The sequence below is a fragment of the Camellia sinensis genome, chromosome 13 (genome assembly GCF_055761805.1).
Source record: "Camellia sinensis isolate YWXY chromosome 13, ASM5576180v1, whole genome shotgun sequence".
NCBI classification, from domain to species: domain Eukaryota; kingdom Viridiplantae; phylum Streptophyta; class Magnoliopsida; order Ericales; family Theaceae; genus Camellia; species Camellia sinensis.
In genome coordinates, this window is record NC_138973.1 from 111,657,204 (window position 1) to 111,676,229 (window position 19,026).

At 34.3% G+C, this 19,026-nt stretch overlaps 1 pseudogene across 1 annotated transcript; it reads left to right on the forward strand.

Moving 5' to 3' along the window:
* Nucleotides 1–650: 650 nt before the first annotated feature.
* Nucleotides 651–17,804, forward strand: LOC114264135 (palmitoyl-acyl carrier protein thioesterase, chloroplastic-like; annotated as a pseudogene). The gene is made up of 7 exons (XR_014349405.1): nt 651–883; nt 6,867–7,387; nt 7,505–7,638; nt 14,398–14,511; nt 15,172–15,343; nt 15,444–15,512; nt 17,207–17,804. The product of XR_014349405.1 is annotated as a palmitoyl-acyl carrier protein thioesterase, chloroplastic-like (transcript).
* The last annotated feature ends 1,222 nt before the right edge of the window (nt 17,805–19,026 follow it).

Here is a 19,026-nt window from a genome sequence, read left to right on the forward strand (position 1 = left end):
TTCACATAATTATGAACTTAAACTCATGAATTAGAGTTCAATTACTCACGTAGAGCTTTTATTATCACTTGTATTAGTAGATTCTTGAGCTATTCTTCACAATCCTCAATTCCCTTGAGCAAATCTTCAAAGATGATCTCCCTCTCTCTATAGAATGGCTGGCTCACTCTCTAAAATGGCTCTCCTCATATTTTTGAGTGTTCAAAAATGAGTCTAAACACTTGGATTAACCTATATATATGCTTGACTAATCAAAATGGCTAATCAAGGTTTAGTGCTAATTAATCAAGGCTCAAGTTTAATTGAATTTAATCTAATTATTTTGATCCAAATTAATTTTTAATTAAATTTCACAGTATGCTCTAAAAATTATGCTAATCATAATCGTACAGTCAATTTTGGTTTGTGTCACCTCTATAGCCTTAAATTTCAAATTATAACAGGAAATAGAACATATTTCCCTATAGTGGACAAATATAAATTCAAAAACACATATAATCACATAAGTAGCATCCAAAATCATATTAAGCACATAATCACAAGCATAATTAAAGGTTAACAGTATAACACAGAACAGGGTTATCACACTATGTTTATTATTTTTTTAAATTGCGCCTTTTAAAAATTTTTTTTTTTTTAATAATAATTGGCACCAACAATAGCCATGAGATGGCGCGCGGCCGTCTCACTAGTATATTTATATATGTCAATGACCGGGAGATTTCAGGCGAGGATGTAGGACGAGTCTTCCCATTATTGAACACTGATGACGCAAGAGGAAATATTAAGATAGGTGCTTGGGAAGAAGGGATATTTAAGAGGATTTGGGGTCAGCCCAAAACCCTCTTCCTTCGATTCTGGATCAAATGCTACAACACGAGAGGTAGAGATGCAAAGACTTTAGATCCGAGATGGTGATTACTTTTGGAATGAAACATATTACTATTGGCGTGGTATAGATTACTAGTGGATGTCTTTTTTTGTGTATGGACGATATGGTTTTTGTGTGATTCTTTGTTTATATGGAATTATTATTTTGGGTTGGATTATATTTGGTTTGTATAGAATTTGACATTCAAAGACCAAATTTTGGATGGTTGAAAGTGAAATAGAAATTGGTATATATATTGTTTTGTTTATATATAGGGTATAGGTTGCACAAATAAATACAGGTTGTGGAGAAATTAATAATAATAAAAAAAAACACTAAATAAAGTTTTGGCAACTAAACGTTTAGTAGCCAAAAAAAAAGAAGAAAATGAAGTTGGCGACTAACCAATTGGTAGCCAAAAAGGAAATTAATACTTTTAGCGATTAAATATTTGGTAGTCAGAAAGAAACCAAAGGTTTTTGGCGACTAAAGATTTAGTAGCCAAAAAAATGAGACTTTAGGCGATTAAATAGTTTAGTAGCTAAAAAAAAAAAAGACGAAAATAAATTTGTTTTTGACGACTAAATATTTAGTAGCCAAAAATAAATGAGACTTTGGACAACTAAAGAGTTAGTAGCAAAAAAAAAAAAAATGATAAATAAATTTTTTGGCGACTAAGTTCTTTGGTTCTTAAATGTAATACTATTGTGACTAAAATTTATCCACGACTAAAAGTTTTAGTTGCTGAAAGTGAAAACTAAAATTAATTTTATTTGAAAACTTTTGGCGACTAAATATTTAGTCTCCAATTTATGACTTTTGGCTACTAAAAAACATTCAGTCGTTATTTACTTTTCCCGACAAATGTTCAACGACTAAATGGGCGACCAAATAATTTAGTTGGCCAAAACTTTCGGTGACTAAATATTGACTTCTGGCAACTAAAAATTTAGTCGCCAAAAGTGCCATTTGTTGTAGTAAAAACTGGATGTTTATATAAGAAAGAAAAAATGAATAAATTACAAAACACAATTAAAAATTATACACAATTATAAAATGAATAAATTACGAAACACAATTACAAATCATACATGATCATGTGATATTTTGAACAGACATGATAATTTCTGCAGTTGGATGGTCTAAGTAGGGATACAATCAGTTTGGTATTTAGGTAAATTTTTTCATTGAATCGATAATGTCGGTTTTATTATTTTGAACACTGACACAGATCACTTCTCCCTTCAAATTGTATCGAACAGTACCAATGGAAGCGGTTCGGTTTAGTGCAGTTTAATTGGTTTAGGATCTTTTAAATTTAAGCCATTTTTTGGTATAGTCACTCATTTATATTAAAATATTAAATTAGTCATTTGTCAACCATTTCAAACATGTTAAATCCATCAATTTAATAAGTACTTTACAATTTCTACATTAACAAAAATACCAACACAAAATAATAATAAATGCTAAGGCTTCAAGAATAGTAAGTTAGAGTTAAAGATTATATGAAGTAAGTTAGAGTTAAAGATTATATATATAATAAGGGTATCCCAACTTAGGTTATAGGGATGATAATGTTAATTAATTGATATTAATAATTTATTATACTTATTAATATCATTATATTATTAAATTATATATATATATTATATATACAATATATGTTGAAGTGGTTAGTTTCGGTTTAGTTCGGTACATAAGGTACTTAAACCAATACCAAACCGAAAACCGGAAAAAATTAAATTAAAAAAATGTACAAATCAATTCTTATTAAAAAATAGACCAAATACAGTTGTTTTGGTCCGGTTCAATCGGTTTGGTCGATTTTTTCGATTTTTCTTATATCCCTAAGTCTGAGGATTGCAAGGCGAATATGCGTATTTGAATTTAGGAATATGGAAGGAATATTAAACCTATACAACTTTTATTATTCAAAACCCGGGATTTGTCTCCGTTCAAGGCAATCCTTGCCACACCATTCCACAAACATACAGACGAGACACCTATATTGACTAATTTTTGAGCAGCCATAAAAAAACAGAATAAGAAAAGAGGTCGACACCACCGGAGATTGATAAGGAAGCTTGCCGTTCTGGTTTAGCATATACATAGCTCCAAAACTAGACATCTATTTCTCTTCTTTGTTTGTCTGTCTATTTATGCGTCCAAATAGAAGAAAAACGTGTGCATTTTTTGTGTTGCAAAGCCTTTCCCTAAAATATCACTCACCATATTAGCCTCCTTGACAAAATATTAAACAATTTTAATTCTCGTTATTTGTTTATCTATTTTTTTAATTTTTTTATTTATTTATTTTGGGAGGTTGAACAATCATAATCTAATATCACACATAGCTAGAACCTCAATAACTATTAAAAAAAAAGGTATGCACAATGAAAACAAATAAATAACTCACTACAACAAAAAAAGATCCATAATAAGAGAAAAATAATTCATGTTTGCCTTTGACAAGAACTATTTTTCCAACTACCCTATTAATAGTTTGCTGGTTGTTCACTCCTCAACTAGTATTAGGTGGATTTGGTGTGTATTAGGTGGATTTGGGATGGTTGTTGTGCTGGGACCACAAGAGCCACTGTTGTATAGCCAAATGAGCCCATTTTGGGATCTATTTTAATGATCTGAATCATTCACATTTTATAGTACATCGAGTAGAATATACCTACAAAAAATCAAGTTAATCGGATATCGTTAACCCTTGTATCTGCTCACATTTGTGTTTACAAAAATAAATTACAATTGTGATTTGAAGTATTAAAATGAATACAAATGTAAATAGATGAAAGAGTTAACGATATCCGATTAACTTAGTTTTTTGCAGGTATGTTCTACTCTATATAATCTAAAATGTGAACGGCTCGAATTATCAAAACGAGCCCCAAAATGAGCCCATAAGGCTACACAACAGTAGCTACTGTACTGGGGTACATCAGCCACACCAAATTCGTTTTAGGTGGGTGCTACAAATGATTGGGTGGTCTTTCTTGTGCCAACCTAGTTGGAATGAATATATTTAACTTTGATGTTTATTACACTTCCTTCTTTTATCTTTATTGATATAAGATTTGAAGGATTTATCATTGGTTCTAATTCAATAAAATTTATTATTTTGCTGATCAAAAAAAAAAAAATCACTGTTAAAAATAGCTTTAATTAAAAGCTAAACTAAACCCTTCATTTATCGAGAGAATGTGGATCTACAAAATGAAGTGTACAGAGGTTTACGGAGGGGACTTGAATCCTCAGTGGAGATTTTATGTGTGGAGATGGTCGGGAGGATTTCACTAGGGAAAGACACCTCATGAATTAGGTAATCTTTTTGACTGTTATTGGGCAACATCTGTGGAAGGAAAGGGCGAACAATTAAGTGCAACGATGCTATTTTTCGTCAAGGTTTAATGGGCCGATGCCTATTTTGGCTTTTGATAAATGTTTTTTTTTATTATTTAAATTATTGATAAGTATCACTTTACTCCTTAAATTATGAATGTGTACAAATGAACCTTCTAAACTATTGACATGTTTCACTTTGATCCCTTCTGTTACGGTTCAATTTGTACACTTTTATAGTTTAGGGGATTCATTTATAAATTTTTATAGTTTAGAGAACAAAGTGACACTTCTCAATGGTTTAGAGGGTTTATTTGTACACTTCTATAATTTTAGGGATCAAAATGATACTTATCAATAGGTTAGGGGCCTTTATATAGCGACCTCGGTTTTGACCTAACACTTGTGGTAGTTTGGACTCGGGTTTATGGTTTCTGAATGTTGTTCATTGTCTTTTTCTCTTTATTCCTCCTTAAATTTGGTTATTTGGACGTGTTGAGTGCGTTTGGAACAGGTTGATTGCTTAGTTTTAAACCTTGTGTTGCCTAGAATTTTGGACCTCCGCTTGAGCGGCCCTTCTTACACCTAGATCTAGTGATCTCTACATCTGTGTGCCTTTGTTAAAAAGATAGTGCGTCTCAAGAGCTTCCTTTTTGTCCAATTGAAGTTTGATTTCGGCGTCTTTGAAGATCCTCCATCTCTTCCTTTGTTCTTTTAAGCTTGAGGTAGGGATATTCTACACCTTAATATGATTTTTAGCCTAGTTATTCGTTGTTATGTATAAATGGTGGAATATTAGGGATATTTGTGGATGAACCTAGGGTTTGGGTGTGGAATGAAAGGGGAGGTTTTCAAAGGTAATTGGTAAAAATGGTTTGGGTGTAGATGTAAACGTTTGTTGTTGAAAAAGGGTTGATATGGACACTTGGGTTAACATTTGGAAGAATGGGAGTTGTGCCCTAGATGGATCAATTTGTGTTTTGTATAAATAAACGAAATTGATTATGGTAACATGGAATTGGTTAGTTGTTGATGTAAATGGTGGAGCCGGATACGCGTTATCTCGCTCCTATGAAAATTTGAATAGATTATCTGTCTTGAGATTGAATATCTGTTTAGAAATATCTGTATTGGGCTATCGGTGGAGGATAGTTATGATTGTTGTAGAAATTGCATGAGGATTAAGTGAATTGAAACTAATCATTTAATTGTGTCATTGAATATGACAGTATGTTAAGGCATTGAATATGTATAGTTGATAGTCATTGAATATAAAGGTACTTTTAAATACGTTGTAAATGTATAATGTTTTGGGAGGAGAAAGGGGATGTACTCCATGTTTTGGGAGGATATAGGGGATGGACTCCATCGAAATTAAGTTGGCCGGAGTGTCGAGGGTAAAAGTCCCGAAATCATGTGTATACATGGGTACCGATCCCGCGAACGAAATTTCTGTAAAATGGCAAGATTGAAGTGCTTGTATGATGATTGTGTTGGGTTATTTGGAGAATTATGAATTTAGCCCATGAGTTGAAATGAAATGAATTAACTTGAAATGAGTAGATGGGAATAGATTGGGACGTTAACATCGGTAACGTAAGGTCATGTGGAGAATGAATGTTTCGTCATAGATATTGACTATACACTTGACACTTATATCTTCATTAAACCTCATATACTGTGTTAGATTGTTTCTACTGGGTTTTGGCTCACCCTACTTTGGGAAACCACTTTCTGGTATTGGTGACATGCCTCCTCCAAGGACGTAACTTAGGAGGACCTTGGAGCCGAAGGCTCTTTTTATGTTATTTTGTACTTAATGTTTATTCAAGCCGAGGACTTTATATGTACAGAGCTTATGACTCTCTCTTGTTGTAACTCAACAATGTCTTGGAAAGATGTAAGCCCGTTGGGCATTTATTTTGTTGATTATTAACTGGTATTACATGCTATAGATTCAGGATGAACATTTATGAATGTATATTGCATGTATTATCTTTTGTACTACGAACTCTGATAAATGAAAGTATCTTATTTCTGTTATTCTTCCGCTTATGAGTTGGATTTATTATTATTTTGGAGGCGTTACACTTTATGTAAATGACTCTTTGGTATAGAGTGCTGTTATTAGCACCCCATCAATTATTTTGGACTCTCCATTTTTTATATTACAATAATAACCTCAAATAAATTATTAAAAAGGACATTCATAATATCTAACAATTAAGCCCACACATCCACTACATTATGAGTTAGGGTTTATGAGAGCACCCAAGCTGAACCACTGCTTTTAACAATGTTAGGTACAATTTTTATTGTTGAAAGTTTTAATTTTTTGAAAAAAATGGAAACAAAGCTCTCTCTCTCAACAAGCTTTTGCTGGTAAATGGAAGCAATTTTTGTGTTTTTTTGGTTGATAGCTGATTGAGTTGAAAAAAGTGAAAATTAGTCATTTAATCACTTGAATTTCGAATTCAATTGTTCTAGTTTGGTAATTTACAATGGAGAAGCAGCATGTCACTCTTTGATGCATTTTGGTGATTATTCCAGAATTTATGCAATCTGGTTGCTAGTTTCAATTTGCTGCAAATACTTTTACTGGAGATTGTGCTTTAACAAATGATAACTATGTTTGACTCAGGTGATAGATTTTTCATAATGGTTGCTACCGCCGCTACTTCTGCATTTTTTCCAGTTGCATCTCCTCCACCCGATTCTGGTGCCAAGACATCCAGCAAGCTTGGAGGACCTCCAGCAAATGTGGATGCTCGAGGGATTAAATCAAAATCTGCTGCCACTCAGGGTTTGCAGGTTAAGGCCAATGCACAAGCCCCTTCCAAGGTAAACGGCACCAAAGTTGGTGTAATGGAGGGGCTCAAGAGTGAGGATGATTCGCCATCACTTCACCAAAGGACTTTTATCAACCAACTACCTGATTGGAGCATGCTTCTTGCTGCTGTCACGACGATATTCTTGGCAGCGGAGAAGCAGTGGATGATGCTTGATTGGAAGCCAAGGCGCCTTGATATGCTCGTTGATCCGTTTGGTTTTGGGAAAATTGTTGAGGATGGTTTTGTTTTCCGTCAAAACTTCTCTATCAGATCCTATGAGATAGGGGCTGATCGGACCGCCTCTATAGAGACATTGATGAATCATTTGCAGGTATGATTGAAAGTTCATTTGACTACAATGTCAAAAGAATAAATGCACTCCCATGTACCATTCACTGCCCCTTTTCTAATTTGTTTAGTCCTTCACAAGCTTAGGTTCTTTTTGCAGGAAACAGCTCTTAATCACGTGAAGAGTGCAGGACTTCTGGGTGATGGCTTTGGTTCAACTCCGGAGATGTGCAAAAAGAACCTGATTTGGGTGGTCACTAAAATGCAGGTTCTGGTAGATCGCTATCCTACTTGGTAAGTCACAGTCTTGTGTGCATCACATTGCTTTCTTACTACATTATGATATCATACCTTTTAGTTTCTCTGACGGTTCAGTTGTCTCTAGGAAATTGATGTAGTGTTTGGCTGCTAAGGGCTATGTTAAAGTCATATTACATGTATTTACAACCCCACCATGTTGTAGAGGCTTAGTTGATTCCCTAACTTTAAGGTATTTTCAGGATGATTTAACATACAATAATTAATGCGTGAATGTGAAGCTTACTTGAAGGTTGCTTTGCACTCGCTTCACAAAGCTCCTGCTGACGACAGGTGTGTGGGAGAGACAGCAGGTAAGCAGTCTTACCCCACTGTTTTGTGGAGATGCTGATATTTGTGACTCAAACCTGTGCCACAGGACTGGGGGCAGATAGCACTTGCCATCATGCCAGTCGCAACATCTAATGTGAAGCACATTTCGTTAACTTTAAAAGATTAGGGGTCTATATTTGAGATGAGATTATAATCTATGTTTGCAATCTGGTCTAAATGTAAAAAAACATGCATGATAGGAGGGGTTGGAGGTGGTACCTTGACCTTTTGTTTGATCTCTTAATTTTCTTTTTTAATCACATATTGCTTTAAGAAAACGTATAGTACTTGATCTCAAGATTTGATGTAGTTGTCATAGATACGACAGACACTTTAAAGGATTAAAACTCCTCAAAACCAACAAATTATACAAAAAAAAAAAAAAAAAAAGAAAGTCAAATATTCTATTTTTTCCTACTTTTTGCACATTTTTTATGTAAAAAGACAAAAAGTCATCCCAAACATGCTAATTTTTTACTTCATATTTTAATCAAAAAATTAGAAAGTTACTAAAATAGCCTGTTTCCAAACGAGGCCCTATCGACCTGCCCTACCCAACCCAACCCAATTAAGCTATTGAAATATGTATGGTCTTTTTTTCTTATTTTTTTAAACTATTGGGGTCCGTTTGGTTTAGTTTTAATATTATGATTTGAGTGTGGAGTTGTGTTTTGAGTTTTTGAATCTTGATTTGAAAAGAGAAAATTTGTTTAGTTATGAGTTTTGAAAATAGTTTTGGGATGATTTGTAATTTTTTCTTATTTATTTTTGATTGATTGATTGATTGATGTATAGAATGTGAGAGGAGAGATGAGAGAGAAAGTGATTGATTGATAATAATAATAATAAAAAAAAGAAGAAGAGAAGAGATGAGTTTCGAATGTAATTTTGAGTTGTATTTTAAAATTATGCTTGGTGAACATGTTGTATCCAAATCCTGATTTAAAAACAGAGTAGAGTTTTGAAAAGTAAACCAAACGCTGCTTTGGTTTTTATGTAAGTTTGAGGAGTACTTCTCGAGAAAAAGCATTGAAAACAAGGGTGAATGGGGCATGTGCCTGTTATGCTTGGTTAATGTGGCGCTCTCTCTGCGTTGGCATTTTACAATACATGGCTGAAGGCTTTAGAGTCACGAGACTTATGCTTCATAAATTCTCTCTTTTATATATGTTCAAAACTTGGTTCCTTTCTTTTCCAATTTTTCCCCTTTAAAATGTTGGTTGGAAGGGTATGGGCAATATTATTACTGTCATGAGACAGAAGTCTGTTACGACTTGGATTGCCTTATTCAGCACAGTGAATGCTTTGATCTGTAATAATAGAGACCTATATAGTACGTATTTATATCGAAGAAAGGAAAGAAAAATCAATGTTATAATTTTTTTGGAAAGTGTTAATACGCCTCATGAAGGCCATAATTAAATTTGCATAATGGATAGAAAACATGATGAAGTTATGGGATCGATTGCTTGTGAATTATTAAGTTTTTTCTGTGTGTGGGATACTTTAACTAGTACTCACACACCTGTTTTATGTCGAGGCATTGCGGAGTCAATAAGCATCTGTAGTGATTGCTTGTTTACTATCCTGCTCGTTTTTTGATTTGAAATTTTGATCAAGCTCGATTGAGTTTTTTGTTTTGGGACTCCATGGTTTATGACAATTGAGGCCCTGTTTGGCAAGAGGCTTTTTGGCTAAAAAAGCCAAAATGTTCAAAGCCAAAAAATTCAACCCTATTAGCAAAAGGTCACAGCAATCAATCACTTTTTCCCTCGCAACTATTTATTCAACTAAAAAAATCATTCCAAACACATTCACCCTTTTTCACCTCATAAAAAAGTAAAAAAACCACTAAAAAGTAAAGTTGCAAAACGGGTACTTAGTTTTGAGGTTCTCTTTCTGAACTGTTCACTACTAGGGAACTTTAGCAGCTGTAGTACAATGCTATTAAGCATGGACTGAAAGCTGTGGGAAAAAATGGCCAGCTTTTCTTCCTAGGTTGGTGAGGTGATGCAACTTGCAAGTTGGCACATGGTAGCGGTGGTTTATTTGAGTGGCCTGTTCATGATGTATCTATATACCTTGTGTCTTGGTCAATTAGAATGTGTTAGCTTGCCCCACTGGTGTGAATTTACAGGTGCAATGTTAATCCATTGTATGAATGGTGTTTTTATTTCTATTTTAATAATTTATCCTGTTATAGTTGCATGTGTCTTGTGTTTCTCCTCTCTCACTTTGGTAAACCAAGCAACTTAGGCAAAGATGAGAAATGATGTTTGATTTGCTTCTTTGAATTGGAATTTTGTATTTCAACCTAATACGCTGCTTGTTAATGGGACATAAAATTGATTCTATTTTGCACCTTGGGATTAGAAAGTTTTTGTGAAGGTTCACCTTTGGCATATATTTCATGATTATTGGGGAAGTAGGGGTTCCCTATTAGAATAGCATATGTGGTGGTTACAGCTTATGTTATAGAATGATTATTTGTGTGTGTATAAGATTCATGTTGTCATATTGCTAACATGATAAATTGTTTGTTTGTAAGAATGTCAACAATTCAAATTGCTTTCAATTGTTGTTGTAATCTCTATTATCAAAATTTTACGATTTGCGATTTGATCACAATTCGATTAGTATTTTTTGCAAAATCAATACGAATCTATAAGTGAATCTATTTTGAAAGTGAATTAAAATGAATCGCACGATTCATAATCGACGAATGATTTGATTCACTTTTTATGATTTAAGCAATTCTTGAAACTGTTGTGTCCGGCATATTTCGATTATTTTTATTTCTTGTTTTTTTGTGAAAAACGACGTAATACAACTTCTAGTAGTATTTAGTAGAAAAATATATATACAAAATTTGTTGTTATTTTGGTGATTAGAGAGTTTTAGTAGGATCTAATCAGATTTAGTCAGACCCAATATGCTTTTAACATTTTCTTATTTTTTCTTCCTCGATAAAAATCATAATATAACTTTTAAAGATATTTAAGGATAAAGTAACTTGTATCATGAATTATCTATTGCTATTTTATTGAAATAAATATAGTTCTATGTTACATGAGTGAGGTCAGTTAAACAAGTTCTATTTAAAAAAAAAAAGAAAAAAAATTACTTTTTCGAACAAGCATATATACCTTTTAAAATGTTTTAGGCTTTGAAATAAAGGATTCCAATTAATTCTTTTTTATTATTGTGTTATTCTTACTTGGAAAGGTATGTATGCTTATTGTCCAAATATCAACATCGTTGTGAAGTTATTGTTACTTGGAAATTGAGAGTCTATCTTTGTTTACTTGCTTTACTAAAAATGATTGATAAGAAGTATCTAAAAAAGGAAAAAGGTAAATTCGTGATCTTACATGAGAAGTGTGTTAACTTCTTACCTATTAGACCACATGGTCATCATTTAAAACAGTATTTTTATTAATTTAAGTCTAAATATTTGTTAAAACCTACCACTACCACTTCCACCTACTATACCTACCACCACCTACTACACCTACTCCACCCACACCTACTACACCTACCACCACCTACTACACCTATATCTCCTATATAAGGAGTCCCTCACATTTGTAATTCACACAACATACATCAATCAATAATACATCAATTTTAACATGGTATCAGAGCAAGGTTGAGAAGCTAGTAATTCTGCTTCACCGGCGGGCTGCAGCCTCGCCTTGGCCGTCCGCCGGACCTCTACACATATCTTCATTCCGGACCTCTCCCCAAAGTCTTGTTGATCTCCTCTACCCAGTTTCCCAAAGTCTTGTTGATCTCCGTTTGTGCAGTGAATTCACACAGCAGCACCTCTCGGCATACACCACCACTCACCCATGTGACCCACTCTCCAACCTATACTTTTTCTTTTTTTTCATTACACTCCTGTTCCCCACTCCACTTTCTTTTTTTTTTTATATTTCTTTTACTCCATCTTTTGCAAAGAAACCGACACACCAACTGTTTTGCCCAAACCCATTTTACTTTTCTTCTTTTATTTCTTTATTTTTTTCTTTTCATCCATTTTACACCACCACACACTATCAGCGCACATGCTTTCCATTACTATATTATTATTATTATTCTTATTAAAAAAAAAAAAAACAAAACAAAAAAAACGCATGTGGGCTTATCCCCTCTCTCCTCCGTTTGATTCCAACTTCATTATTTTTATTTATTTTCTCCACCTCACTTTTAATCTCTTTCAAATATCCACTCTTCAAATTTATTCCCATTCACACATTTCTCTTCCATTTTATTCACATCCTTCTCTTCAAATTTATTTTCTTTTATTTTCAAAACAAAAACAACAAAACAAAAAAAAAAACAAAAAAAACAAAAACAAAAAAAAAAACGAAGAAGAAGAACAAACACACCCACAAAAAAAAAAAAAAAAAAAACAGAAGAAGAAGAACTGCACACCAAACTCATTTTATTCATGTCGGGGCTCACCCCGCTCACCATTTTACACCAAAAAAAAAAAAAAAAAACCACAAACAAAACAACCACACCCACAGCGGGATTTTTCCTCTCTACTCTACTGCAGGTCTTTTCTTCTTGCATTTCTCTTGGGTGTCCCTTACCGGCGCTGCCTTCATACTTCCCAGTTCACCGAGCACGTTCACTCCCCCCTGCTCCTCCACTGCAGCATATGGCGGACCTCCAAATCGGAACATCACGGTGGCCTTCCGCTTCAGCTCCTTATTTTCTGCCTTTAGCATACTTATCTCTGCTCGCGCATCCTTATGCATGCGTTGGAGCAGAGCCAGTTGGGCGTTTAACTGCTGCACCTCATTTGTCCTACTCTGCAGCCGGTGCGACAAGTTTGTGACCGCAGTCATGGTCTCCACACATGACTTCAATGTATACTGATTGGCCTCAATATCCGTTTGCACTGCCATTTTTTGCTCCACCGACCGTATCGGAAAGTTCAACGGAACAAAACCAGAGGTGTGTGGTTGAGGTTCACGGGCCACCGCACCAGTTGTCTCTCTTGTTGACTCGTTGAGGTCTGGAAAGAGAGTGAGCAGACTACGGGAAGAAGAGGCCATTTTCTGGGCAACAGAGTGTTACAGCGTGTTACAGAGTTTCTCTCTCAGCAAACGCAGAGTTTTTCAGAAGTTTTTTGTCTGCCTCAGCCTCAGCCTCTGTCTTGGTTAAATAGCCAAGGCAGACACGCGCATCATGCGCCGCTCGGCGCTCGACAATATGGGCGCTCCTTTTGATGGCACGCCTTTTGATGGCACGCCTTTTTATGGATTGGGCACGCCTTTTGATGGCACGCCTTTTGAAAGATTGGGCACACCTTTTAAGGGTGCACCTTTTCCAACGGTCCGACAAGACCCCATAAACTGTCCCGACATTGATTCCGGTTAGCATACAGTGTCCTCTACAACGTTATGACACCACCATACAGTGTCCTCTACAACGTTATGACACCACCATACAGTGTCCTCTACAACGTTATGACACGACCATCCAGTATCTCCTATCCTGTTTTCTTTTATGTATTCGTCTATTTTCCTGTTTTGTTACTCTCTCCAAACTCAAGTTGGTTAGTTCCTATCCCCCTTGAGTTTGCGGGGGGCTGTTAAAACCTACTACTACCACTTCCACCTACTACACCTATATCTCCTATATAAGGAGCCCCTCACATTGTAATTCACACAACATACATCAATCAATAATACATCAATTTTAACAATATTTTATATTTATAAGATATATTTAACTTCCAACTGTGTAGATATATATTTTAAAGTAATTTGGTAAAAGTAACTGAATCTTTACAGTTTACAATTCGATTTGTGATTCGGTACATGGCCATTTCGATTCACGATTCGAATCTTGATTTGACAACTATGGTTTTAATGAATAATGGTCAAATACAATATAGACTAAGGGTGCTGTTGTTGTCATATGAACATCACATCAGTCTATATTTTTGGAGTAGTAATTTAATGCAAAGATTGTTCTATTTGTGAAATGATTAGTGAAATTGTAATAGCCTTTATATGAAGCTCATAAAATGTTAACAATTGCTATCAGAAATGAATGGACTTGTGTCATTGAATTGATTGAATTTCTGTGGGCGACACATACATTGATACATATAATGTCTGCAGCTCATAGGTTACATACATTGATACAACTATCTAGGTACTTCATTGCTACATGATCTTGATCACATCCACAAAATTAACTTTCTTTGTGTATTTTATTATTTATTGTATTTGATATGGTATTAGATTAATAATACCACCTTTTAGCTGATGAAGGGAAGTATTTACTTTATGGGACGTGACGTGATGCCCTTGAGATAATGAAATTTATTAGTACTGAAGTTGCTTATAATATTTGTAATTGATTACTACCAATTCATGGTTTGAGCTTCTTTATTTCTTTCAGGGGTGATGTAGTGCAAGTAGACACCTGGGTAGCTGCATCCGGAAAGAATGGTATGCGGTGTGATTGGCTTGTTCATGACTGCAGAACAGGGGACATTTTAACTAGAGCTTCCAGGTGGGAACATTTTTCTTTTCTTTTTAATCTCATGATGCCGATGTTATGCAAAGTTCTTCTATTGTGCTATTTCTTTTGAAAAAGTTAAGTGGAGCCACAACTGCATTGGAAAATGGTGAATATATTATCTGTTTATTCTTTGACAAATAAAATTATGGGATTATTTGTTGAATATATTTAATGCTAGAGGAAGTAGCAAAAGAAGCAACTAAACATATAGATTATGCAAAATTAGTTGGAAGTCTTCTGCTAAAAAGATTCCCAACTTTCTTAAGAACATGAAAGATACTCTCTGGAGAATGTTTAGCCAATGACCTTTAGACTGTGTGTGTCAAGTGTAACTTTCTGTGAACCAATTGAATCAGTTTTTTGGACTAACTGACGAGAGTTCTCTATAGCATGTAAAGCTATAGTCTTTACTCGATCTGAAGTTGAATTTAAATGACTTATTTGACTAAGGCCTAGTTTGGGAAGACTAAATAAGTGCACTTTTTGACTTTTTTTGTATTATGTGTAGAAAAAGTAGAGAGGAGATGTTGATTGATATGACCCAAAAAAGATAAAAAGATGAAATAAGTGCACTTTTTTCTTTGTAGCCAAACTTGGCCTAAGTAATCAAAGTTTTTATGATTGTGGTGGTTTTAATTGGACGCATTGCAGTGTCTGGGTGATGATGAATAAAGAGACGCGGAGGTTATCTAAAATTCCTAATGAAGTTCGAGGGGAAATAGGTACTTTTTTTGTGGATTCACCTCCTGTTGTGGACGAGGACAGCAGAAAATTACTAAAACTTGATGAAAGCACAGCAGATTATATTCGTAATGGTTTAACGGTAAGTTAAAGGTTATTTCATAATGCAACAGATCATTTACCTTTGAAATGTACCATATAATTTGCTTTGTTTTCATGTTTTGTGTGTTTTAATTGTTCAGCCTAGATGGAGTGATCTAGATGTCAATCAGCATGTTAACAATGTGAAACACATCGGATGGATTCTTGAGGTAAATTCCTTTTCTTTTGTTTGATGCATAATCTATCTTGTTATTGATTTTCTTGTCTCATAAAATATGATCTGAGACCCCTATGGGAATGCTCGGTTCAACATTAATTTAGCTGAAGTATTTGCTCACTTGTTTGTATCAGCTATTCACGTTAGTTGAGTGCAGATTCCTTCCCTTTGTCATTGTATCATAATAACAAAATGATGCGCCTTCTTGTAAATTGTCCTCTTATCCCCTTCTTTGAACTAACTGGAATGGAAACTTTTACCATCCTCCATGGCTTTGTATGATTTCATACGAAATTCCTCAGCCAAGATTCATTTATGATTTTATTATTATTATTACTATTTTATATTGAATGCATTTGAAGTTATTTATTAAATTGATTTGTATTGAGTGAGGATTTTCATTTTTCTTGGAAATTGAACCATTATTTTTTATTCTAGGTTTAAGTTTAAATGAGTCCTGTTTATCATAGCATTTTAACTAGTTTGATACGTGTTTCTAACAATCAAGGCAGGTTAGGCGATTAATAGACATCCTTATTTATATTTTATTTGATTCTATTGTTACGTTTTATGGTGCCCAAGTCGTGTTTTACTATGCTGTATGAAGCACAACGTACTAATTCAATAAACGCGGAACATCTGAATGCCCTCATGAGTTACTCAAGCATTGTGATTTGCAGTTCTTGATGTTTGCAGCTTTATGTCTTAGAAATCAAAACATGGGGCAAAACCGTGATGGAAGTCCTTGTTTACACTTTTCAACAACATAATTTGTTGACATTAATTGCTTATGAATTTTAAAACCTAGGATTTTGGTTTCAAATACAGCAAGAATAAAATCCAGCAAAAACAAAATGCTAGCAACTTGGCTGTACATAAGAGAGATGGAAATAATAGAAGAGAGAAGATTTAATATGTGAAGGTTGTTATCATTGGCCAGTTGAGCTATGCTAGCAAGATTTACAGTATGATTTCTCATTTTTTATATGCATCATTTAAGAGCTTGTGTACATACTTTGTTGCCACCGCGTAAACATTGTTGCATGATGTTTGCTTGGAGTTTATAATGCAATGAATGCTGATCTATGGAAAGTGTGGCTCACTGTCAAATGGCATGTGATATCTGGTTGTGATTGTTCTTTCACAGTACCAATTTTGAGGGATTTATGCATTTCCTGACCATTTTAAATTCATTGTTTTCTTCAATCTTTCCAGCATTCCCTTTTCACTTGTTTCAAACTACAGGGCATGGACACGGACATTGGTCACAATGATTTTGAAAAAAAATTAGGATACAGATGCGGCGAGGATGGGGAAATTTTTATTTTATTTTTAATATTTTTATTTGCTATGTATATGAATACAAATTTAGGAAATAGAGATACAAGAGACATTAATATATATGTGGGTGCAATTCCCTCTGTTTTCATGTATTTTAGTTTGACCCCAACTCATCTTTTTAAAATTATCAAAAAGAAACTCGCAATGGTATCCTGAGGTGCATGTCCATGAAGTGTCTCCAAAGTGTTGAAAAAAAATAATACTTAATAAAATTAGCATGCCACATGGCGTGTCGGTGTCTGACATACGACACTGAACACTCATTTTGAAGTGTCAGTGCTTCAGAGGTTTCAAATTTGCTTGCTATTTTATTGATCTAATCAGAAACAATGCCGGTTATTGCAGAGTGCACCACTGCCAATTTTGGAGTCATGAGCTTTGCGGCATGACTCTGGAGTACAGGAGGGAATGCGGGAGGGACAGCGTGCTGCAGTCCCTAACCACTGTATCTGGTGGTGGTGTTGGCAGTTTGGTTGATCCTGGTTATGTTGAGTGCCAGCATTTGCTTCGACTTGAGGGTGGGGCTGAGATTGTGAAGGGAAGAACTGAATGGAGGCCCAAATATGCCAACTGTGTTGGGACCCTTGGTTCACTTCCAGCAGAAAGCAGTTAATTGTTGAAGTTCTTTATTGCTTGGAGTGGCAGTAAGTCTTATCCTTCGTGTCGCGATGCCCATGTAAAATCCCTACTCGAGTTCCTGGATTATATATGGTTTTTCATTATATTTATTTCTTCTGATCTGTGTTCTTGTTTGGGAGAATAGAGAAAAGTTCTTAAGCCTTTTGTAAGTAGATCTTGTTGTACTCTCTCTCTCTCTCTCTCAGAGCTGTGTCTGAAGTCTTAGTGATTACCTTACCTTCTCAGATTGGCAACTCATTCATTTTTATCATTTTTGGTGGCAATTCTTTATTATTTATAATTAAATTTGTTTTTTGGTGGAGCATGTTACTTTTTTCTCACTGTGCTGCTAAAGTTGTCTAAATGTGATGGCAAAGTCGCGCTTGGAGGTCAAGTAACCATTAAATTTAAATATCTTACAGTTGTTTGACAAGCAACCATTACTTCAAGATAGTTGAGAAATCTGAAATGTAATGTTCCCAGAAAAATTATTCAGAAAGTGTAGAAAATCTGAAATGTGTGAAGCATATTTAAATTTAGGGTGGTATTGTTCATATTCAGAATGAATTTGATTTATGCATTTTGAAATCCGGGTACTTTGAGTATATCTAGCATTGATGATCAAGGTCATGGATGGAGCTCTCATACCTTGATATTCTCTTTTCTGTAGTGTGTTTCTTTGGTGGGGCATGCTATTCACTCCCATAGAATTATTTTTTTATCTTATTTTTTATTTTTATTTTTTTTCGGAAAAACCAAAAAACTAATTTGTGGTTTACCCCTCTCAATCTTTAAATGTTTTCAAAATTTTCATTATTTTTATTGCAAACACCACAAAAGTGTAAACGATTAAAACAAAAGTACAATCACGCAAGCCTATTATTCCATCCCATTATGGCGGTGTTTGGGAATTTGATTTTTGGATTTTTTTTTTTTGTTTTTTTTCACTACAAGACAAATATTTTACAAAATCAAAAAAAATAAATACAAACAAAATATCACATCAAATTTTATAATCATTTCACTTTTACTCTCACAAACATCACATCGAACCATAAAAAGATCCAACTATCTTTCCAAACATAAAGAATTTTTTTTCTAATAATATCCTACAACTAAAAAAATTTACAAAAAAACTCACTTCTTAAACACCCATTATGTATAACTTGGTTCCAATCACAGAACAATAATGTGAAACAAAATTATCATACAGAATACAAGATATGTGGTTTAACGGTATGCTTGTGTCCCTGGTTTAACAATACGCTTGTGTCTAATGAGGAATGAGATTAAATTCATTGTGCCCAATAAGTACTACAAAACTCTAAACCTCTCAATTTAATCGCTTTATAATGTTCACTCTTACACACTAAACCTTTACAATCTGAGTCTCTAGCCTTCAATCTTTTACAATAAATTTGAGTGTGTAGTAAAAATATAAAATGAAGCTGTTGGGAAATCTGAATCCGGAGAGCTCACAAGTGCACAACACCATTGGAAATAAACTCATTAATTCATTGAAAATAAACTTGAAAGACCCTATGTAA